This window comes from Cyclopterus lumpus, chromosome 25 (genome assembly GCF_009769545.1).
Source record: "Cyclopterus lumpus isolate fCycLum1 chromosome 25, fCycLum1.pri, whole genome shotgun sequence".
Taxonomy (NCBI): Eukaryota; Metazoa; Chordata; class Actinopteri; order Perciformes; family Cyclopteridae; genus Cyclopterus; species Cyclopterus lumpus.
This window is the reverse complement of record NC_046990.1, coordinates 10184282-10209357: the sequence shown is the minus strand read 5'-3', so window position 1 is coordinate 10209357 and position 25076 is coordinate 10184282. Positions and strand designations below refer to the sequence as shown.

General features: G+C 45.5%; 1 protein-coding gene across 7 annotated transcripts in view; it reads right to left on the bottom strand.

Moving 5' to 3' along the window:
* znf516 (zinc finger protein 516) overlaps positions 1–22653 on the bottom strand; it is a 37443-nt gene extending 14790 nt beyond the window's left edge. For 2 of the 7 annotated variants that reach the window (XM_034528546.1, XM_034528539.1), the window contains exon 1: positions 22547–22653. The gene's annotated coding sequence lies outside the window, so the exon portion shown is untranslated. Of the gene's footprint in view, positions 1–18736; positions 18931–19775; positions 20625–20804; positions 20934–21599; positions 21726–22546 lie in introns of those variants that run through there. The other 5 variants (XM_034528541.1, XM_034528542.1, XM_034528544.1 and 2 more) reach the window with 5 other exon arrangements.
* Positions 22654–25076: the final 2423 nt, after the last annotated feature.

Sequence of the window (25076 nt, the reverse complement as noted above, 5' to 3'; positions counted from 1 at the left end):
TTGAATGGGGTCAGGTAGGGAGAGAGAGAGAGAGGGGATAAGAGAAGACGCCGAAACAGTGTTGACTAATTTCATACTTCATAAATTTCCTTCAGTGGGTGGAATAATTTGCATATTTTCATCAACAGTTTACGTGTCTTATTTCTTGCTGCTAAAGTCCCAATCGTCTCTCACAAGAATCACCCAAGTTTAATCACATCTTTATTCTTTTCCCTCTCGCAGCTCATCGATAATATCATTACAAAGGAGCCCTTTCTGTTACAGCTTTGTTGGTTGCAGTGACATATTTCTGACTGGAGTATTAATTTCAGCGGATGCTCGAGCCTGAAAAGTGTGGACTATATGAAATGTGACTGACAGCATTATTACAGGCTATTATATAAAGTGCCAGGGCCCATAAGCTGAGTTACTGCCAGGCTCTAATTATAAGTGGATAATTGATCATAATCATAAGAGGATGAGGTGGTGGAGCAGGGAAGTTAGCGCAAGAACAATCATACGTCTTAAACTCTCGCACTGGAAATAACTACCCTGCGCCAGAGCCACCGAAGTATCCAGAAGGATGCTATTGAAATCAAATGAACTGATGGTTCGCCGCGCTTCCTCTTGGAGCGCTCATTACTGAGGCTTCCAGCTGGCGAGCGCCGCACCGTTTCAGCCAGAAGGACAGACAGCTCTGGCTGCCGTTGCCTGGCGTTTGAAGGCGTTCTGTCGGTCACTTAGTCCACCACTTGGGACCGGAGCTACTTGACGGCTCGCCATGAAGTCCTGAGTGTGGTGATCCCCTGACTCCTCCTCTAGCGACACCATCAGTTTGTACTCTACTGTCTACTTGACGGATTCCACCACGAGGGGTCCCCCTTTATGACTAAAACTATCTTCGATTGGAACGCCATGAAATTGGGAGTGAATTTGTACCAAATACTTTTTGGTTCGCGACCCGCAAAACTATTGACATTCCCATCACGCTCGGCTGCATTTTCTTTGGCGTTAATTAGCTCAACTTAGCACGCTGACAATATGCCTGCTAAGCATTAGCATGTTGACATTGTGTAATCGTGAGCATGTTCACATGCTGGCTTTAACATCGAGCTCAAAGCGCCACCGTGCCCAATGTACAGTCTCACGGAGCAGCAGACTATATATATATATATATAAAAGTATTACAGTTTGTATTGCATGCAGTGTAACTAACATTGTTATCGTTGTGATCTGTGCGCCTTGTGCAAGCGGTGTGCAGTTTGTAGTCTTGTTTATTTGAGCACCTTTTTGATTCTCATAGTTCTCATTCATTATATTTGGTGCTTGCTCGGATCGATTCGGCCACATCAGATGCTCACAAGCTGTCCATGATGTAGAAAAACATCAAAACGTATGCTTAAGCTTGTCGGCTTTATTAGAAAGATACAACAAAAATTAAAAATGCAGATTGATATCCTCGACGTACCACTTAAACAAGAAACAACCGAGCTTAAGGGAATTACGTGCAACACACGGCGCGATGGACATAAATCAGCAAAATAAGTAACACAAAGCCGTCCAACCCCATCTACCCCCCCCCCCCCTCCCATCTGTTCCATTTCTCTGTCTCCACGTCCTAATGTTGCTCATTAATACTTAGTAGTTTCTTCCAGTTCTGTGCGCTAAAAACAGAGGATAATAATCTTATTTCCTGTTAAATGGCCTCGCTGATTGGGGGTCAGCGGGGCCGGGGGGGGGGGGATTGAGTGTATTCAACAGTAAGCCTGTCATCCACCAGACAGTCGCATGTGCAAATTGAAACGTAATGAGATTAGCCCCCAGAGGGGAAACAATGCAGGCTCCTCGAGTGCAGGCGAGGGGAGGAGTACAAAAAAAAAAAAATGACAAATTGGCTTATGGAAGGAGAAACTGTCCAGGAGAGACGGACCTATTAGCAATCATCAAAGTCATCAAAAAAGAGGAGGGAGGCATCAAAGCGCTCTTAAAGGCCAACGTGGCACAGTAAATGGATAAAGGGTCTTCCTGAAGCTAAGGACAGTCCACTTTGTTAATCCTCCAGCTAGTAGAACCTCTCACACACACACACACACACAAAGAGATTAGTAAGACTACAGATAGGGTGCATCTGCAGTTTGTATTTCTTATAATTAAATGCTGTGTTCTGATGGAAACACATCGGAGTCACCGCAAAACGATCACCTTTAAATACTTCAGACCAGTCCAACCCTCACCGGGAGCGTCACTGGTCTGATATCAGACGTGCCATTGATGGACAGTTAAGCAGCCCCAGCATGAGTCACAGGCAGTGAGTGGAGGCCTACACTCAGCTGATAATGACTGCCGTGTGGAACAAAAACAAACTGTTCTCTTTTTTTTGGCCCCTCCCTCGTTGACATGCTCCTCGACAGCTTTCTGAAAGCTGAACCATGGCGGCTGAGGTCCGGCAAGAGGAGGAAGTCCACTCTCGGCTGGCTATTTCTGTTTCCTGAGACTCCTGAGGTTCACATCTGGAGCGAGTCTGGAAACAAACAGTGTCAAACTGTGCGCTTCCAGCTTTCAGCCTTTCTGTTTGGTTCTTGTCGTCACACTGTCACAGAGGCCTAAAGAACCTAAAAAACACGTTTGATATCAATACCGCTGTGACGACGAAAACAATATCGATGACCTATATATATATATATATATATATATATATATATATATATATATATATATATATATAATACCTAAATAAAAATAAGCCAGTTCTAAACTAAGTACTCCATTTGGCTTTTTCTGTGCCGTTCATTATTTAAATCTGCTCCTTAGCTCCCTCTACAGGCCACAAATCCAGCTTGCGGAACACGTTTGGTGCATGAATATCTTTTAAGTATTAAAATGTGTCTGAACACATGACATCTATTCATCTGTCCATCCGGGGAGAGGGATCCTCCTCTGTTGCTCTCCTGAAGGTTTCTTCCCTTTTTTCCCTGTGAAAGGTTATTTTTGGGGAGTTTTTTCCTGTTTCGATGTGAGGTCCTGGGACAGGGATGTCGTATGTGTACAGATTGTAAAGCCCTCTGAGGCAAATTTGTAATTTGAGATATTGGGCTGTACAAAATAAACTGAATTGAATTGAATTACAAAACAGAAATAGTGCAGTCGACTATTTAAAGAGCTTTTTTCTCCTTTTTTTTATTTTTAAAAAGGAGTCATACAAAGCTCAGCCTCTATTTCTTTTCTTCTCCCTTTTTTTTTGCTCCTCCGTGATAGAAAACACTGTCACCCAGCCAGGAAGCACCTTCATCATAGCAATCATCTCAGAGGCAGCCATGGCACAAATCTGCTGCACCCAAGGTGCTGTGGAGATTGGCTTTCATAACACACTGACTCACTCATGCTGTCACCTCATCACTGATAACGACTGCAGGTCGTTCTCGTGCGTGACATCCTTCAGCCGCGATGGGGCTCTTCTTCCCTCACACACGGCGGCAAAGAGACGAGCATTAGAGGTTAGGAAAAAATACACAGCGGGGAGCCGGGGGAGGGGGGGGTAAAGAGTGGACCTCTTGTTTAAATGCAGGGGGCGCTCACGCACACATGCAACTGAGAAATCAAGAAGCAAGACAGAGGGGGCTTTTAATGTTGTCCACACACATCATTTGAAAGTCTATATGTGTGCACACTGTGGGCTTTTAATACTGTTTCATACAGGCAGCATTGAGGACTTAACGGCCCATACAGAGAGCTGCTCACACACACACACACACACACATTCACACACACGGCTCACAGAGCATAACATACAGGGAGCGCTTTACAAAAAAAAACTTGCTATCCTGTGTTCGGTTGCCCATAAAGTGGAGACATTCAGGGCTCAGAGTGGGACAGAGGGGATGGAGTCACACACACACACACACACACAGGGCAGAGCCAGTGTATTCTCAGACCAATCAATAATCCATTATGAACAGGCCGCTCTTCACCTCACACCCTGCTCTAAATCGTCAGACAAAGAGGTCTACTGCGAGCTCCACGATGAAGTGAGAGAGAAAGGGGTAAAGCATAGCTGGATGCACACACACACACACACACACACACACACGCGCATTTTTAGGGTGGCAAAGCGTCAGCTGTGGAGCACAAAAGAAGCTTTTTGAAAACTTGGTGTTTGACGGACAACGTTCTGCATAAGCTGCTGTGGAGTGTACAGCAGATTCAGTTACGTCCCATTTGTCAGAAGTGGAAGACACACACGTTCGTTTCACTATAACGAGGAACTTTCTTCCCTTTTTTTTTTAAACACGACAAAAAGCCTTTGGAAAAAATATTGTACGTGTAAAAAAATTTCACTCGAATGTATGTTTTCGAAGGACATTTTTCTTGCATTGATATCACTGCATTGCTAAAATATGCACGTGCTCAATCCAGCATTGGCTCACATACTTGACCTCATGTATGCATTCATGTGTGCACCCAAGCGCGATGGGGTAATCCTTTATGGACTAAATGCAGATGGATGTGGTGCAGATGTTTCTTTAAGTCATTTTTCTACTGATTGGGGTCTGTTCTGTGTCTGGACTGGCTATTTATTAAGTTTTACTCAAGTTTGGCTCTTTTTTTTGCACCCTGGCGTGACTCAATTGTGTCTCCAGTTTTGACTCTGACTGATTTTGGTCTAGTCTGGCTTGTTGGTGCTATTTTGAGTAATTTTTTTGTTTGACTCTTGGTCAAAAAGAAAAAGTATACACGTGGCAAACACATTCAGGTATCCCCTTTGTGAGGATATGTGGCAGTTTGACAGACGTTTGCTCGTTCGGCTCTAGTTTGATTGATGTGATTTCTGTCTAAAGTGACTCAGAATTGACCCCAATTTAGGATCTAATCTCGTAGCCGTTTAGGTTTTGTTCTACAACCTTTACGAGGGCAGTTTGTTGTAGTTTCGGTCTAGTTTCCCTCTGGTCCCTGGACTGTCAGAGCAGGTCATGCTCATAAGCAGGGAGAGCAGTGGGGGGTTTGGTTGCATTGTTTGGGTCTCCAATTCCCATCCTATCCCTGGTTCCATCCCTGCCCCACCACCCCGTCCCTTAAACCCAGCCAGAACAATAGAGGGGGTCTACGCTGTCTGGCCCTTCTCAAGCCCCCCCCTCCCCCTTGATAAATAGGCTGAGAAGGGATCCTGCCTGCCTACTCTATTTGCGTGAGAAGGGCCTTTGGACAGAAAAGAGTCCACTGGGTCTGTGTGTGTGTGTGTGTGTGTGTGTAAAGGAAGTGGCAGGTGTTTGGGTCAATACTGTCATGTTACATTTTGGTGACCAGTCCGTGCTCGTGGGATTAATGTACGGGTCAGGAGGGTCAGGGGCCGGTACACTGCGTTAGTACGTCACACACTAGTAAAGGATGGAGATTTGACGGAGACAGCTGTCTGTTTAGATTGATTTGTTTCCAATATTGCCTGTGAAGTTGCTCTCTGGCTGTTGCACCGTGTGACTTCTTGACATCTTATTTTTGGATGCTTGTCTACGTCTTTAAAACGGCACAAAGGTGATCAGCGTGGCGCGATACCTGCAGCTTTCATTAAGCCAAGTTTAGAGCCGGCAAAGAGCTGCCCGCTCTCGTGGGCCCAGCCGTCTTCAGCTTCCTCTGGGACACTGTGTGTGTGTGTGTGTGTGTGTGTGTGTGTGTGTGTGTGTGTGTGTGTGTGTGTGTGTGTGTGTGTGTGTGTGCGTGTGTGTGTGTGTGTGTGCGTATGCTTCCCTCCCCGCCCCCCCTCCTTCTCAAACTCTGCCTGTTTTTCTCACACCGCTCGTTAACCCCTGGGTGCTCCTGCCCATAGAGCCCCCCCCCCTCCCTTCCTCTGCCTGCACCACAGCAGCATTCCTCACACACGCACACACACACACACACACGCACACACACATTGAGATCTGCTGTCACTGTGCAACGCAGACTAAACTATCATCATCACATGAGCCAAACTACTCTCCAGGGGATACATATGCTTCCTGCATAAGCCGTTCTTCTGAAAATCTGAATCTTAATTCAGATTTTCTAAACTGTCTGATGAGATGTAAGGAAAACGTCAAAACGTGCGCATGTAACGCAACGTTTAACATCGTTTATGAACTACGGTTTTCAAGCACGATCTTTGTTGTTTTGCAACCAGAAGTGACACAAGTGGGAGGAGCCACTGAACGCTGAATAAGACATTTTTAGGCAACCAAAATGTACAAAATAGCCTTTTAATGAACTGAAAACACAGACCTCTCCCAGAACAAACAATGACATGGTAGTCACACCCTAAAGAATACCCATCGTCTATTTTACCATAATTTACTAAATGAACATCAACGCTTGAGACCACGATCTCATGTTTACAATGTTTACCGAGGGAATAAATCAAGTGTGGAAGAAGAGCCGTAGACTTCAAAACAATCTGACTTATTCTTTGAAACAAGAGGAGTCGCCCCCCGCTGGCCGTTAGATAGAACGCACGTTTCAGGCACTTTTGCCGCGAGATGACCCGGTGGTTAGTTCACACACACACACACACACACACACACACACACACACACGATCTTAGCCGTATTTTAAGATCCAAAATCCAGCTTCGGGCTGTCAACTGCCACACAGCACGGTGTTTACACGCGTTATTAGCCCGTGGAGCTGTGCAGGGAAATAGCTAAATTGACCATTTATGCATGATTTGAGGAACAAAAGGTCCATGCCGAGGTGTTGAACCGGCGCTCCTGATAGCTTTGTGTTGTTCCCGTGCATGAACACAGTGGGTCTGATTTTAATTTCCTTTTGACTTCTCTTCTCTTACGTGGCAGTTTTGTTTTAAAACTTGTCTTTCTACCTTGAGGCAAAATGTGAAGATCACATCCTGTAACAGAGAAACAGATCTGGCTTTGACTCTTCATTGCCGCCTACGCACACGCGCACACACACACACACACACACACACACACACACACACACACACGCACACCCACACTGGCAGGCTGGATGGGAGGGTTTCCACAGAGATCTCCTGATGGCTCTACTACAGAGAGAGTGTGTGGGCTCCAACAGGCAGTTGTTGTTGTTGTTGCTAGGTGGTTCACACAATGCTCTTACAAGTACAAACACACACACACATGCCAAGAAATATAGATATTAGAAAGAAGCTCCGAACTCCAAACGAACCTGTGGGGAAAATCTAATTTGAATCTCCTGGAAAACGGGTTATTGTGCAGAGCCCACCGGGTTGAGTACTGAACATGCATGAATGTGTGGGACGGAAAAATAAGAAGCATAGGTCGCCTCCTATAAATCCTTATTGGATTGTCATACAACCATTATTAAAAAAACATTTGTGACATCACATCAATGGGATAATAGTGCTGTGTAATATGGTGGAAATCGATACCACAGTGGGCTTCAATATTGATGCTTTAAAAGTATTATATCAGCCAAAACTCCGCATGCATGTAAAACCAGAACTTCCGAAGCTGAACACAATTAGTTAAAAAGTGAGCTTTAAGTGGATTTTGTTACCATATGAGGTTTACAGTCTTTATGCTAAGCTACGCTAACAGGCTGCTGGCGATAGCGTCATATTGACTGTTCAGATATGAAAGTCCTATCTTTTCCATGAAACAATAAACAACACCGCATATTTTAACATCCCCTTGTAATAAGGTACCTTCAAATCCCCTATGATGTCCTACAGACATACTTTGGGAATGTTACAGAAATACGAAAGCGATACAATCGGAAATAAATAATACCACAAAGCTCAATAAGGTCACCAGAACTCATTACTGGCTATCATAAGTCTCTAAAGGGATGTCTTGTTTATGGTGGAGTGTTTTGTTTGTGTGTGTGTGTGTGTGTGTGTGCGTGAGCGCGCTGAGAAATCTGCCCAGGATTTCATAACCAAAAATAATACTAATAAAAAATGAAGAAAAAAAAAAGTAAGCACCACACAGGAATTGGGGGCTGCTAGATGAGAATAACAAACGTTGTTAGCCTTGTATACGGGACGCAGAGTTTTTCTCGAGAGCGCGTGACACATTTCTTTCATACGCAGGCTGAACAGCCATTACCGAGAGAGAGGGAGAGAGGGAGGGGGAGAGAGAGAGAGAGAGAGAGCTTATGTGGCTACGCGGTCGTGATGGATGGCTGTACAGAAAGAGCCCGGAGATCCCATCTGGGTCACGTCGTATCAGGATGCCTGATTCACATTGATGAAATCACGCCGGCTTGTTAACCCACCCAGTGGACAAAAAGAAAAGAAAGAAAGCTCTAAACTAATACGGAGGAAAACAAGGCGGGCGTCTGACAGAGGAGAGAGAGAGAGAGAGAGAGAGACTCATGTCAAGGAGAGAGGAAAGGCAGAGGGAATAATAGGGGGGGGGGGGGCAGCAGAGGGAAGATAAGTGGTAAATAGTGATGTAAAGTCACGGCAGGAGATAGATTGGGATAATAAGAGCTGACTGAGAGGGAGATTTGAGAGATTGAGGCTGGAGGACGCACACTGGAGGAAGAAATGTCCACCGTACAGGACTTTTCTTTTTTTTTGGGGGGGGGGGGGGCTATTGACGAGTGTCGTTCTGGTTATTAGCGGTGCTTTCTCACTTTCGCTAAGGAAGCGTGATTGAATCACTCAAGAGCCGACTGCACGGGCGTGTTATGACAGATATTCTTTGCAGTGTAACCACAGCACAGGATCCACTCTCTGGACATCCATCCAATAGTCCTACTGGGACAATCTGCTAGTTTATTTACACTCTAACCCCCCCACCCCCCCCCAAATCAACCCACACTGTGCTGTGAGCAGTGTGTTCATCAGGTCTATGTGTGTAGGTGTGTTTGTGTAAAGGTGGGTGACTGTGTGTGGGAAATGGCGAGCTCTCAAGAAAACGTTGACTTACTGTTTCCTCTGTTTTCACAGATGTTTTCAGTTCAGAAACATTCGAAATCAAAAGAAATCTCCCACGATAGAGTTGTCTGTCTCAATGTGTGAGCCAGGGCAACCAAATCAATTAAAAGCAATGTCTAACATGTCTGCATTGTTAAAGGAGCAACACAATCTGATTCACTTCCCCTTGTGATGCAGGTGGGCTTAAGAAAACCAGATCACAGCGCCTCGTCGGTACACAAGCAGCATTCCTCAACCCGCCTGTTTGCAATAAACCAGCACGACCCAATCTGCACCAGTGGCTGTGTTTAGACAGTAGTGGGTTTACCGAAAGTCGACATCTGGAAGCATGCAGCCCCGACACCGAATGTCAGGCGGGCAACCTGTCTGGTAATGGGCTACGTAACCGTCAGTGGGGATATTAATACAAACTAATTGCTGTCAAGCACAAGTTTTTTGCTTTAAATGAAGGAAATCTCCTGCAGGCCTGGAAACAGTGTCCAGCGTTCCTAAATCTCTTTCACATGTATGTGTGTGAGGCACTCTTTTTGTTTTTTTTGGCATGTATTTATAACAGCTGTGTACAGTATAGCCGCTGTAGCTTCTCTGCGTTAGTTACTGTCAGACACCAATAATCAATGATGGTCATTCTGGGACCGGCCCGGATATCGAGGGGTAACTGACGCTGGTTGGCAGCCGCGAGCCGGGCGTCACTCTTCGGGCACCGAGGTGTCAGCGGCCTGGAGGCGCGCGCCTGAATTTGAATGCAGATTTATGTTCGTGACACACTTCGTCTGCACTCTTTCAAATAAATCCACCCTTTGACGCAGGATATTGTGTTGATATCGGGTGGATGTTATGCAACGTGTTTTGCCGTAATAAATCAGGCCCACTCGGGAGATATGGGGTGTAGAAGAAGCAGTTGTATAGTATTAGCAGTAATACTCGCAATGCCGATACACAACAGACATTTAGACATTTCCTTTTTCCAAATGGTGCAAAGCGACCACGCAGAACTTCAGCTCCACTCCAGTTAACGTTGACCTATTAATCCGGCGGAGCGACTGAGGGGGTAATAAGCAAATGTTGCATCAAGCGGTGTTTGCGTAGCTTTACCCCCCCTGGAGAGCTCAGGCGCTTCCAACGGGGGAGTTACCTGCACCAGCCGAGGCAACAAAACAGGCACCGAGTCGAAAAGGAAAAAGAAAGAAGAAGAAGTATACGGTGGGGGGGTGGGGGGGGGGCTGCTAGACGGGGAATGAGCGACAGAGGATTACGCACACTGTCGGTCTCTCCACATCGCACCAGTGGACCGGCTTTCCACAACACGCTGTGCCGGGCCCAGATTTAAAGAGAGCAGAGGGCGGGTTACTAAAAAAGGAGACAACTCACTCCCAAGCACACACACACACACACACACACAAAGAGAGAGAGTGAGAGATTGCAACAAATGTGTCTTGATACGTAGAGATAATGATATGAAAGGATCACAAGGAGCTTCACCGTAAACACTTTATCAGCCGATCTTGAGCTCGGCTTGTGTCGTCTAGCAAACGCGAGGAATATTGATCGTTACAGCAAGGCGACAATGGCCCTTTGTCACAGATCGGACTGTATCTGGTATTTTGTTGGCGTGCCGCCGCTTGATTGATCACACAAATGGTCGTGGGATTAATCGATGCTGCCACACTTGTTGAGCTGATTCTAATTTGATATTTTTAATTGTTAGCAGCCGTTTTAGATGTGAAATGACGTTTCGGGGGATTCGCACGCTGGTTGTTTTTGGAAATCCCTCAAAAGGTTTTAAATATAAAAATAGTTTTTTTTAGAAATACTGAAATTTGGCCCAAAATTCGCCGCCGCTTCAGTTTAAGAGTTGGCAGTAGCAGCCTTAAAAAATAAAGTCCTAATACATACAAGTATAGCACACAGACCAGTGCTTCAGATCTATCTGGGACAATGATGCCTGTGGAGCCGGCTGTCCAGGTATTTAAACCTCAGCATACCAACCGCTCGTGGGACCCCAGGCACAGAATCAATATGCAATATGTAAAAAGAGGTAATATCAGAATATGTGCAGCAGCCAGCTACAACCCCGTCAGAGTGGGGCACTCGTAGTATTTGTTGTTGGGTGGTAATACACATCTCAGATTAAGATGGTCTCAAGTCGGTTTAGTGCAAATGTGAACTGGCATAGAAATGCAGATCTGTTGTTCCCATTGTCAGCCCCTTTACTCGATGACGAGTCACGCCCATGTTTAGGCCTCTCTGTTTGAGACCCAGTATTAGATTAAGCCTCCATGGATGGGGCAGATTCTTCTTTTTTTCTGCGACATATTGGGGTTTGTTTTTTAGGGGAGACGGGCTTTTGTGACCATTGTTAGGGCTATTAATTGGGCGATTTTGTGGAGTTGGTCAACTATAATCTGATGGGATTAGCGGCTATGCTCTTTAAATAGAGGGATTAGATGATCACAGCCAGTTGGTTCGCGAGAGCAACAGATTTTCATCTCCGAAAACATAGAAACAGGATGATACCGTCGGTCACGATGCTGTAATGTAGATGTAGGTGTGTGTGTGTGTGTGTGTGTGTGTGTGTGTGTGTGTGTGTACGCAATACAAAACAACACCACGGGATATTTGAATAAAAGGCCTTAAGTGTGTAAATGTGTTTGGAATGTGTTTAGCTGGGATGGTGTGTTTGTAGGTGTGGAGGGGGGGGGGGCACCACCAGGGGCCTCTACCTTCCTCCCCTCAACTATCCTCCTCACATCTGGATACAATGTGGGAACAGGGCACTGAGGCCAGGGGGATAGCTGAAGGGTGGGTGCGAGTGGGCTGGGGGATTCTTTACACAACATCAAGAGACAATGGAGAAAGGTAGTGGTGGTGGATGGGCTGTGAGTGTTGTGGTAGGGGTTATAAAAAGCTCCCTGTCTTTGGTCTCTTCTTCCCTGTGTAGTTGACTGCAAGCCCCCCGAGCAACAGACAGATAGAGAGGCAGCTGGGAACCGAGGTAGCAAACAGCAGCCCAGGAAACACAACGCGGGAGCATAAATCCAGACGAGGTATGAACCAAAAAAAAAAGGAAAAATAATCCAGCGTTTCTGTTCTTACTGCGGTGAATAGAACAAGCAACCAATGCCGGGTTTAGATTCCCACGTGTGACGTGAAACACGGGAGTCAAAGCATCACCCATATCACCTTTTACAGGCATTTCCAAACCCCCACATTAAATCAAATGTGACACCTGTTTCGGGACCACACCGGCCAATTATGATGACCAGAAGGGGCGATATTGGCCTGCAATTATTTCTTTAACAGTAAATAACAATCATTCCTAGCGATATAATTCATTAAATGAATGCACCTTGATCCAGATAGATGAACAGCACTATTAATTCATCTCACTTGCCCTGCCATCATGAGACAATGAGCTTTTTACCAGTATAGTGACGGTGATTTCTAAAGGTCTGACGGCAGATGTGTACTGGATTTCTTTTATTGTCGGTAAAAGGCATTCTTTGGAGAAAAAAAAAAAGAAATTGCATGAATATAATAGCGGAATGAGAAAATTCCTTGCTGAATAGAAAGCCTCAGAATATAGATGACAGGTGCACATGGCCTGCAACCCGTGCTTGCATCCAGCTTACAGTCATCCTGCCTGCACGCATGGAGTTGAACTGTATCTCTGATCCATATGTGGATTTGGGGAGAGCTCATTAGCCCCCAGGCGGCCTGCCTCCTCGTCCTCACCTCTGTCCTCGGAGACCCTTAAGCCTCCTTGACCTCACCACAGCTCAACTATTACTTCCTCTACCCTGTTTCCTACCGCCCCGTTCGATCCCTTCACTGCAAGGTAGCAAGTAAAGTAAAAAAAAACAACAAAAAAAGGGAAGTAAGACTGCCAAATGTATCTCATATTTAATGATATCACGTGGATATTTTGGTTCTTCCAGGTGGCGGATGATGAAGCGTTTACATTGCACAAACAGAAAAGGAGAAGTCAAACTGTATTTCCATGTAGTGGCTCTGCTCGACCTCTTTTCCCCACAGCAAGAGGGACATAACGATAGTGGCATGCAGGCGACCGCTTTGTACAGAAGTCCTGCTCCTTTACAATTCACCGGCATCGCACGTATATAGTACTTTAATATTCTTATGTTGAAATGCCACAATTGCTAAAAGTCGTGTCTTTCTCCTCTATGACGATGAGAAAAAGCTGCTTTATTTGTGTTTGACAGGATTAGGTCCAAACACACACACACACACACACACACACACGTGCGCTCTCACTAAAGCGCATCGCGGCAAGGTTAGGCTGACATCAGCGCCTAACGATCAGTTCCTCTGTGGGCCGAATGATTAGCTCCAGTAGCCTGGAGACTTTTCCAGCTTGTTTCCCTAAGTTGGTCAGACATGCAACATCGCCGGCCTTCAATCTGCACGAACGACATCCACTCTCTTCCCGTTCTCTCTGACTCCAAAAGAAGGAGGAAAAAAAAAAGAAAATACTTCGACAGACTAATAGATGATGCTAACAATGGAGAGAATGTGGGGCAATTGGATAAACCAATGTAAGTTTGTTGTAATTAAAGTTGTTTCGTGAACGGTAGTTCCCTGAGGGAAATTAGAGCACACTGTGTGTGTGTGTGTGTGTGTGTGTGTAACGGGGTGGAGTAGCTAGCAGTTGTACATTTGCATCAAAGTGAAACTAAATTGCAACAATATTCTTTTCTTTGTTTAGTTTCCAACTGAAGTTCCTAATGCTCGATCCGCTGCTGTAGTCCTGCTCCCCATACTTTCCCAGAGTTTGAGTGGCGCTCCTTGCTTCGTCCATACTGACCCTCACCGCCTTCTGCTTCTCTGCCTTCTAAAGCGGCTGCAAAGCAAAGCACCACTTCCTGGGCACCTTTTGTTTTCTTAGAAAAACGACCTCAATTTGTTATCATTTTTTAGGACCTATTTAATTTTTTTCCGCAGACCTTTTCATTCCCACTGAGAGCGTGTGTTTAATAACTGGAACGGAATGGCGAATGCCTAAAAGGAGCCTCTCTGCTTAGGCAACAGTTCACCCAACCCCCACCCACCCTTCATGCCCTCTGGGCTGCTGTGAGTTTGGATTAAGTTTGGGTGCCGTGTCCCCCCCCCCCCCCCCCCCCCCCCCCAGCCGTCACCCCTGCAAAACACACATACGCGGGGGGTTTGTGTGTGTCATTGAGTGGCCCATCAAACGAGCAGACGGCCATTAGGAGGGCCACAGTCCTCACATAGATTAGATAGACGGGGCGGAGAGAATGCAGAGCAAAGTGATCACTACGAGGACGCCGTGTGTCGAAATATAAGTCATCTGTTACACCGGTTATCGGTAGCAGCCTGGACTGTGTCTTTGATTTTTTTATTCCAATTTAAATGCCTGCTAATTAAGGTATGAGTGCATTTGTGTGTGTGTGTGTGTGTGTGTGTGTGTGTGTGTAAAGCAGTGGATCAATAATGGCAGTCTACTATGGTGACATCTGGGCCGGACAAAGAGTGCAATTCCTTCCCCCGGCAGTTCTCCCCTTCTCTCTGTCTCCCTCTCTTTCGCTCCCTCTCTCCCCCCTCTCTGTCTCTCTTTCTTTCCCTCCCTCTCTGTCTCTCTCTCTCCCCTTACTCTCTCCCTCTCTCTCTCCCCCCCTCTCTCTCCCCCCCTCCCTCTCCCTCCCTCCCTCTCAATCCCTGATCACAGCCACGTGGTTCTCTGGGCCATTTCTCCGAGCTAAGATTGTTTCTCCCCTTTAATCCGGCAGCAATCACAGCGACAATGCCGAGTGTCGGTCGGCAGAAATCTATTAACTATGATCAGCATGTCAGCTCAGAACCTGATAAGCGCTGCTAATGAATCCAGCCCGGCGCTGGGTGCTCGTGATTGTTGTTTCATTGGATCATCAATAATGTGTAAGATGGAAAATCAACGTGAGTGCCAGTGATGGACAACTGCGCTCGTGATGTAGTGAAGTGAGATTATGCTTCTTTTTTTTCTTTAAACATCCTACTCAATTCAACTAATGGAATCTATATTCAATTAATTCAGTTAATTTTGTATAGCCCAGAATCACAAGTGACACATATGCCTCGGAGGGCTATACAATCTGTACGCATACGACATCCCTGACCTTTGACCTCACATCGGATCAGGAAAAACTACCCCAAAAAATAGAAAAAAGTGAAGAACCCTTCAGGAGAGCAACAGAGGAGGATTCCTCTCCCCGGATGAACAGATGCAATAGATGTCATGTGACCAGAGTTACAACACATTCAATGAATATGACAGACATGTATGAATAATGAGTAGTAGGCACGATGCACCTCCACAATCCATGTAAACAGAAGGAGTTAGGGAGGAGAGGGGCATCAGCAGGGCCACGGCAGGAGGCGGGGCCACAACAAGCCGCTGAGTGCCCTCAGTTGATGCAAACACAGTTTGATAAATGGGGTCAATATCCCACTCAGATTATCAGCCACTCAGCGTGGAACACCTCCAATTGAAACGGTGCTTCCAGCCTTTATTGCACATTGTAATTATTATTAGTGCGACTCCTGGTAAAAGGTGTGTAGCAAGCGTTGCGTTGCTACACACTCGCACCGATTCCACAATAACTAATCGTTTAGAATAACTTCATACCAACATCGGCTACAATTTCTTTTTTAAAAATGACAGTTAAAAAGAAGAATGCCAATCAGTGATAAAAGCCCACAGCTCTCTAATGCACGTGCAGCCAATGGGATCGTCTGCTTTCATCACTCTCTCTGTATATTGAGGCCCGCTGCTCGCCACTGGGAGCGGTCGCAGCGTGAATGACTTCAAATGTTGCGCGTGAACTCTTTCATGTCAATTGTTGCAATTAATAAAAAACAGGTGCACACTTTGTTCTTTCTTCGACATTCAGTGTGAACTTTTTATCGTGCGCGGCCTCTATTTATGCTTTTTATAGCAGCTTTTAGCTGTCGATTTGTTTAACAACTGCGGGCGTGTGCCAATGTGGCAACGATACTTTTATTAATAAGCCTTTTTGGAATGCATATTGAACAACATGGCTGCGCCTAATTAGCGTGGGTTCCACGCCTACATTCGACTGGTGTTACTTTAATGACAGGGCCTGTGTAATAAACAATGTCATCATGTTATTAGCAACCATGAAACGGTCGATGACATGCCCTAAAAAGAAGCATTTAGTCTACTTTGTATTTTCAGTAATATGCCGATGCTGCTGTCATGAATATGTGACATGTGCACATTGTATTTGATACAATTTCAACTTTTGGTTGCAGGCGTTTGAGCCCTTGTCTTAAAACATGCATGCAGCAGCTTTAAGGAAAATCATCCCCCAACCCCCACCAACTAACCCCTCTCCTATCTTAATCCTCCGATTACTACATCATTTTCTTTGGGTCTAATTTAGACGGCTATTGGGCCCTCACAGTTCGCTACCTGGACAGTGCTGCTCGGCTTGAGACTCCATTGATCCTTTTTTTTTTCGGGTGCAGGTGTGACAAAGAAATAAAATAACAGGTATAACTGCCCACCCGTTTTTGCAAAGTTTCACAAAAATAGGCGACCGAGAACGTTTGAGTAATTACGAATGGACGTAGAACCGGAAATGTGTAGGATGACAGCCACAGGAAATGTACATTCCTTCTGATTACACAAAGCAGTAAGCAATATGTTTCCCATGGAGGGCTCATTTATAATTTAATCCAGGAGCTTGGTGTTTCTCGGCTAACACACAGAGACGTTGCCCTTTCAGAGTGGAAACCCCCACCATGCAGTGGGGAATCAATGCCGTCACCAGAACAGACACCAGACCTCGTCGTATTTTTTCGCTTTTCGTTTCATCCCCCCCCCCTCCCAAAAAAAAAGAATTAAAAAATAAACAGCTCTTTAAAAAAAAAAAAAAGAATGCCACAGAAAGATATTTAAAGGCTGTGGCGGAAGATACGGCTCTGCTTTCATGGAGAGTGGATTGATGCAATCTAATAACGAGGAGGAGTTGAGAGAAGAAACAGAAAGAACAGGATGCAATAAGATTTCCACCTAACTGACTTTGACTGAGTGTCTGTCTTGTGACTCATTGTATTTTTCATATTTATTCTAGTTCAAAAGCACACAACATTAACATGAGCAGTAGAGCCAGAGCAGGGGAGCAACACTCAAAAAAAAAGGCCTGAATGGAGTATATAAGTATGCACAAACCAACTAGCTCCCTCTGGATCTCTTCCAGACGTAAATTCCACAAGGTGCTGGAAACCACCCACAGAGGCCGTGGTCCACGCTAACACATGTCAGACCAGGCCATGACACACATAAGCCACTGCCATGTCCAGGACAGTACAGAGAGACTAACCAGGAGCTGCACCTGATAACAAGAGTAAATGCCAACATCTTGCATTAAGACAACGTAAAACCAGATCATAAACCCAGTGTGCTCTTCTCAACCCGAGAGATGTTTTGGCCACTCAGGGGCAGCAGAAACATCCATTAATTAAGTTGATATGACCAACACAGTGGCTCATTTACATATCCAGCTGAGCGACATTAGGAGTAGTTTTGGGTTTTATGTCTCCGGCCACCTGATGAATGTGTTGTGGTCTACCCGTATGACCTGAGGGAAATATCTGGTTCTTTAGCTGTTAAATAATCCACTATTTTTTTTTTTTGTATTAGGTTTTTGCTGGAAAAAACAAACAAAAAACGACACAGTGAGAGAATTGACCGGCAAAAGAAAGTGTAAAGAAAAATCGAAACTACAAATAGTCTTATTTATTTTTTTCATTTATTGTAGCAGCTTTAATATTAACTGCTGAGTAAGCTAAGAGAAAAAAAAGAGCCATAAAGAAAAAGGGGAAAAAAGAAATTTGGCCAATCAAGCTCTGTGATTATTACCTAAAGCAAAATTTCCTATGACAGGTTCTTTATAGCATTGAGGTTTAACCCCCCCCCCCCCCCCCCCGTTGGTGAAGGTAAATGACTATGTCCACGGTGAAAAGGCACAAGGCAGTAATGAGTAATGAAAACAGCCGAGTTAGTGCTGCCATTCAGTAAAGGGCCTGCTGCTGTGGAATGTGAGGCGCCATTCATTCACATGGGTTAAAAAATGCATTTCTGCCACCACAAAGCCCTGCCTTGTCCTCATTGTTTCTCACCACACCAATAAAACACTTCGGCATTCTGAAGGGAGAGGATAAAAAAAAAAATGTAATTGCTAATTTTTTCTCCTACGGATACAGGAAGACAAAAAAAAGAAGGAGTTGAGCGGGGGTGAACTTCGCAAAGATAAAAACAAAAGTCAGGTCTTCGGAGGGGCTGAACAGTCACGGTAGAGTTGAAAGTTTGATAAGCACGGGGATGGAAAAGTGAGAACAAAACAAAGGCAACGAATGCAGCACGTAGTCAACGGTATGGAAAGGGGCAGAGGAGTGGAGGGCAAGCAAGTACGTACAAAAAGTAAAAAATAGCTTCACTCGAGTCATGTGTGAGGGGGGGGGGGGGGGGTATATGAGGCATCTGCCACAGCTAAAAAAGAAGAAGGAAAAAAAAAATCCCGTTTTGCATCTGCGGAACAAGCTCGATTCGACATCAGTTGCAAATCACATTTGAATTAGTCAACCGATACGTCCATTTGAACATTGCTCAAGTTCCCCTTTTGCCTCCCTTAGCGATGCTCAACAAGTGACCTCACACATGACAAGTGTTTGGACTGTTAACACAAAAACACGAGCGTGACGTTTTAAAAGTCTGCCCAACTCAATTGAGCTGTTCAGAGAGAAAAGAAAAAACACAAAATGTATTTATTTACATAAAATCCCAAAGGCGTCTAGAATGTGTGTTACCTTCAAACGCTCTCCTGGTGCTATTCAAGGGTTGGAAAAAAAACAAACAGGTGGCACTCTGAAGGACGATTTATTATCTCACAGTCCATTTGAGGAAGTATGCGACCATTTACTGTTGCGCTGTGCTGCACTCCCTCCTATGCGCCCACGGAGTGAGGGGCTGCAGGCTCCGGGAGAAATGTTTAACATAACGCCTGAAATCGGACATAGAGGGGAGACAATGTTATCCTGTCTGCAAAACAACGCTCTGTCTCTTCCTCCCTCCCTCGCTTCCTCCCTCCCTCCTCTCTCTATCGCTCTTTCTCTTTCTGTTTGTGACCTTACAGAAGAAAATACTGTATCTTCACACAACTGGAGAGAAAAACACAGCACACCATAGAAAGACAATATGGGGGGGGGGGGGGGGGGGGGGGGGGTATTTCTGTAGAGTACAGAAGGCTCACAGTTTGATGATCCCGTGCACACACACACACACACACACACACACACACTGTGAGTTTGTAAAAGATCATTCCTGGAATACAATGCTCCCCCACCCCCAAACACACCCCCTCCTCTCTCTCTCTACTGCAAACTACTATGCTTTTACATAACTATCTCCTCTGATACCCCACCCCACCCAAAGGGAGGGTCACTGACAATCATGTAATGTTGCTATAGTGCGTATATTTAACATGGAATAGCTTTTATTGTGACACTAGAAGGATATTGTTACTCCTATGATCACCTGCTGTTCGTGTCACTGCTGGCTAGTAAGTTCATAACGTTGTTATGTGTCCTATAATAATCCTTATAATAAAAATCCCTTTAAGAAGTGAACGTTGCACGTTACTTGTACTAAGCATCTATGCGTGTATCCAATGATTACTGTGGCTCTCTGCGTGCTGTTATCGGTCGGACATTCCTCTTTATCTCCGCTCACTTCTGAATCAGTCCGCCGTGCACTCTTCTGGGGGAACATGGCACCAAAACACTGCGTAACAAACAGCCGAGGAGAAATAACAAACGAGGATACTTAGAGATACGGTCACTTCCTTACCAGTTAAAGCACCGCTGAGCTCAAACACTCACGCGCACACACAAAAAAAGAAGAAGAAGGGGGGCGTGGGGGGTGTGTGGGGGGTGCTGGACTGGTGCCGCTCTCCAAAAAAAAAAAATAAAGGCAAATTTAAAGAGTCCAGATCCGGCGGAGAGAAGAGGAGCGACTGACAACGGCGACCCGAGGTTCAACTCCGCGAGGATCGCGTGTAATTATTATGATGTCTGGCGAATTCCTATCTCCTTTGGAGCAGTACAGGTTCCTCTCTCTCTCTCTCGCTGTTTGTCTACGTCTCTCTCTCTCTCTCTCTCGTCTCTTGTCGTTTCCCTGTTGTCGCCTTCAGGTGTTGTCAGGAAATGTCGTGACTCGGGAGATCAAAGTTGGCAAACGAAGTGAATTCCGTAGTAAAATGTTTTAATTAAATAATAAAAAATAAATAAAAAAGTGATGCGGTGTCGGTTGTTCATATAAGATATCCCTAGCATATGTGTGTCTTAAAATACACAAATGCATTGAAAGAGATGTGCGTGAGTGTTACTACTATGCTCTTGTATTGAAATGCAACACTGTGCGGGAGGCATTAGTTTCGCTGACTGGTTGAGCGAATAAAAAAAAAAGGAAACAGCAACGAGGATGATTGATTCCTTCTGAAGAAAGAAAAAGGTTCCAGCTGCTTCTCTGACTCATGCTGACTGACTGTTTGTCAGATTCACTTTGTACTGCGGAACATACTTAGTTTGTTTTTAAAGAGACTAATCGATCAAATCATCAATTAAGAAGAAAATAACTTAGATGCGTTCAAACACTTAAATATTATAGTGGTTTACAGGTGGAAGTGCAATAGTTAAGCTCACACAGACGCCCCCCCCCCTCCCCCCCCTCCCCCACCCCCATCTAACGAAAGTAATTCTGATCGAACTCGCACATTTCAAATGGCGGAGCTTTCGCGACCACCTGAACGCACCACGAATGGAACGAAGCCCTGTGTGTGCGTGTTTATGTGTGCGTGCGCGTGTGTGAGTGAAATACCGAGGACTAGATGGAGGGCGAGAAGATAAAAAAAAAAAAAAAGTTTGTCCCCGCCGTGCAGTCACTCACACCTCCGTGCGCGTGGACGTCTTTGTGTCACTCGTGCCTGCGGCGCTTCCTATCAGCTGATGTGTGTTCTTGTGTGTTTAGTCTAGAAGTGTCCAGAGGAGAGGAGAGGAGACGAGAGGAGAGGAGAGGAGACGAGAGGAGAGGAGAGGAGACGAAAGGAGAGGAGAGGAGACGAGAGGAGACGACGCTGAACAGTTGCGTCCCAGTAGCTCTCACCAGCCAAGACGTGCGCAAAAAGATCGGGTTGGGGCCACGCACGGGCAGATAGATCTGGGCTACCTGTGATGGGGGGGGGGGGGGGCTGCACTTTTTTGGGGATTTTTCCCACAGAAGGCTCATTCTGGTACAGTCACCTGGACGTGCATGTCCGGTAATGGAGTTAAGGAGAGAACCGTCATGAGTTAGTCTTGCACTGAGCCCCCCCCCCCCCCCCCCCCCCCCGCAGCTTAATCCCATTGTGTCGCTTTACCATAACAGCAGGCTCACATCCTGTAGGTGCATCATCATTTTAGGTGTGGGGGGTTTAATACACAGACCGCCCCCCCCCCCCTCACTACCACCGCTATCACTCACACGAAAGACATAACCCCTCCCCTATTCACTTTACTCCTCGGCCAAATGTTTCCGTCCACAACAAACACACGCAATCACGCACGCGCGCATGCATGCAGATGACTTGAGAGAGCTCGAATCGGCGCCGAGATTGACAGAAGGAAGAAGGAGAACCTTATGCGGCACACCGGAGATCTTCCAGCGGGGTTCAGGTCTCCTCATCCGAGAAGAGCAGTTCCGGCTGCTGGCACCTGTGCCTTGCTCAGTGGCAGCGCCGACTCAGTGCCATGAACATCAGCCTACGTAGGACACGTCTTCCTAATATGGATACCCCCCCCTCCCCCTCTACCCCTCCCATACGTCCACCTCCACCCCGTGTGTCTGTCTGTCTCCGTGTGAATAAAACACTCTTTAAAAAAAGAAGACACACTGTTCATCCATCTCCTGGATGTTTTATGCACTGAGCTGTCTTTTTTTTCCCTTTAAATTCTCCTCGCACTTTTATTGTGGCAACAAATAATCTGTCTGCCCGATGCTGCGGTGATTGTGTGCGTTGTCCAAAGAATTACTCAAGGAAGGGGTGAATGTGCGTGTGCGTGCGCGCGCGTGTGTGCGTGTGTTTGTGTGGCGAGCTGGTGGAAAGTTTGCTGAACCCCCATGGGATGTTGGCGGAGGACATGAGTCCGGTCAATTCCCCGTGTATTCCTACGATTCTTATTTGAACAGCTGACTTCTTGGAGCTTGCCATGAAGTATGATGACTCGCATGCATCACAAGTATTGTTTATAAACTGCTGCAAATGATATCCTACCGCGTATATATGTATAGCCGATATGGTGCAAGTGGAAATTAGATTAGATTATATATACATATATATATTTTATATTTTTTAAACACACTTCTGGCTCTGGTTTCTTGATATGTTTACCGACTGGAGGTCAAAGAAGACAGTTTTTGTTGTTCTTCTTTTATTAACCCCTACACCCTGCATGTAACCTATTTATAAAATAAAGATCCGACAGTCGCCTTCCACCTACTTCCCATTCAGAGCACGCGAGGTGGTCCGCGAGACTCTGCGCGCGTGTGTAAAAAAAGGAGAACAAAATCAGAGATGTGCGTACCTGCTTGATCCAAAAGTGTAATCCAGGGTGACTTCAAGAAGCGCAGACAATCCGAAAGGTGAAAGCGTGCTCTTTGCGGTGTATGCTGAAGTGCATGATTGAGTAGGTCGAGTCCATTCTCGTCCCGCGGGGGTGGCGTGTGGGGGGGGGGGGGGTGAGGGTTGGACTGTGATTTCTCTCCGCGGTGATTGGCATATCACCGACTTGGCTCGTGTTGAAATCGATCACGTAGACACCGGTGTCGGTGGTTGAGCCCCTCGGTAACGAGCAGCCGCGTGAGACGTGAGCTCGGCGCCTCGGCGCGCGTGTTGTTAGATTCCCGACCACCCCTTTGCCGTGGGCCGAATGGCTCCTCCCGCATTAAATGGAACTATCTGCTATTGTCTCATCAGCGAAAAGTTGTTGATGCTGTTAGGGACTGGGAAAAAAAAAAGGAAAACAAAGTGTCCACCGTGATGGCCCCTTTTTTTTCAGACTTTAAATGGTGTCATGTCAAATGAAAGGGACAGAGTAATAGATGGCGATGTGTATTACTCGAGTCGTCCTTCTTGACATCGACCCTGTTTGCAACAACAGGCAGCTGTTTCTAAGGTGTGTGTGTGTGTGTGTGTGTGTGTGTGTGTGTGTTTTTAGTGTTTCTTCTCCATGATGATACATACACTGATACCACTGTGACATTATTCCACCAGCACATTGTTTCACCTTTTTATGTGGAAAAAGTATTGAAAGAAATTCAAAGAAAAGTACTGAAAGAAGAGAACAATTAATTGTTGGTTCCCCCGTCCTGTTTTTGATACTGATTTTATGGCTATAGCCCAACTTCTTTATTTTCAGTCAAGCAGGTTCTCAATCCAGTTCCACGCACGTGCTCGACAATGACGAACAAAATAACACGGGAACAGCCAAAGTTCAATCTATGCCAAAAAGTTAATGATATAACAACTATAACTACAAAGTCGTTTAATCACCCATTATCTGCTATTTGTAGCTCTAATATTACTCCACCTGTGCCACACTGATGGATGATACGCCTAGAAAAAGTAAAAGTTAAATTAGGGGATTAATTAGGTCCTGTGGAAGAAAGACGATAAATCCCTTGCAGGACTGTAAAATCTAGAAAAGCATGTCGATTAAATGTGATAATGTGATGGCGTGGAAATGGACAACTATAGTTATTATTTGGCCTTATACATACTATACGGGTTATTTTTGTTGTAGTACCGCTGTTAAAATGTACTCCAGCTTATTGTATACCGCAGTCATGTGTAATAACTGTCACTCCGAGGTGTTGTTGTCGGTGCTCTGCAGAGGTCAGGCTTGTTTGCTCAGCATGCGTCTGGTGAGAGGGAGCCATGTTGCTGACTGGTGATGAACCAGTGAGTTAAGACACACAGACATCTTATCAGCGAAGAGCCCTTGAATTTCAGCAGCAGTATATATATATATATATATATATATATATATATATATATATATATAGTATACACATGAGTATCTTTAGCGCTCAAATGCATCGTTGCTTCCTTAAATGTAAGGACATGCGCATATACAGATGCATGTAAAAGACTATTAAAAAAGTAATCATGTCCTTGATGATGTATGATGTTCTCTACTAGCGTCACACAAGAAACACACAAGTGAAAACACACTGATAGCCCCTCCAGCAGACGCACACACACGCGCACACACACACACACACACATCTCCTGAAATGCAGTGCTGCATTCTTGAAATGTGATCTAATCGTACACTCGAACACCCACGCCCGTACACATGCATGTGGCCTTCCTTCCTTACACACACGCGCGCACACACACAAAGATTTGTCCAACATGCAATATAGATAGAAAATCCATCATTCTTCAAATGGTACACACCCTAAGTGCTGACATTTGTTATTACAACAAAATGGGTCCTCACACCCATGAATGTAATAAACACACAGCACATTGGTGGTATTTAGTTACAACACAATGAACAGAACCTCCCTGCTCTCCCTCTCTCTCTCCTTGTGTGTGAGTCACTGTTCAGATACTTCCTGTTGTAAGAAAACAGTCTTTAAAACAGCCTCTCTCTCTCTCTCTTTCTCTCTGTCTGTCTGTCTGTCCATTCCTAATCTCCATGTCAGAGGGAATGTCAGGGCCAAATGCACACCAAGGTGTCCTCTCCCTCTCTCTCTCCCTATCTCCCCTCTCTCTCTCTCTCTCTCTCCCACTCTCTCTCTCTCCCTCTCTCTCTCTCCTCTTTGAACCAGTTGGCAGAGGAGTCCTTCAGTCTGCAGGTCACCCACTCAGCATTTTAAAACAAACCGCAGTGAACCCTCACCTTTGAAAAAAAAAAAAAGGAAAAGCGGGGTGTTTTTTTGTTGTTGTTGTCGTTGAAAATATTCTGCAACCTACTGTACCGGCGTCGTTCCAATGCGTACAACAAGGCGTGCGTGCACTTGCACACTATATTGCGTGTGTATAGCTGCTCGTGTGCCTCAGGGCAGCTATCGCGATAGCCGTACCCGTGGTAACCAACGCTGCTC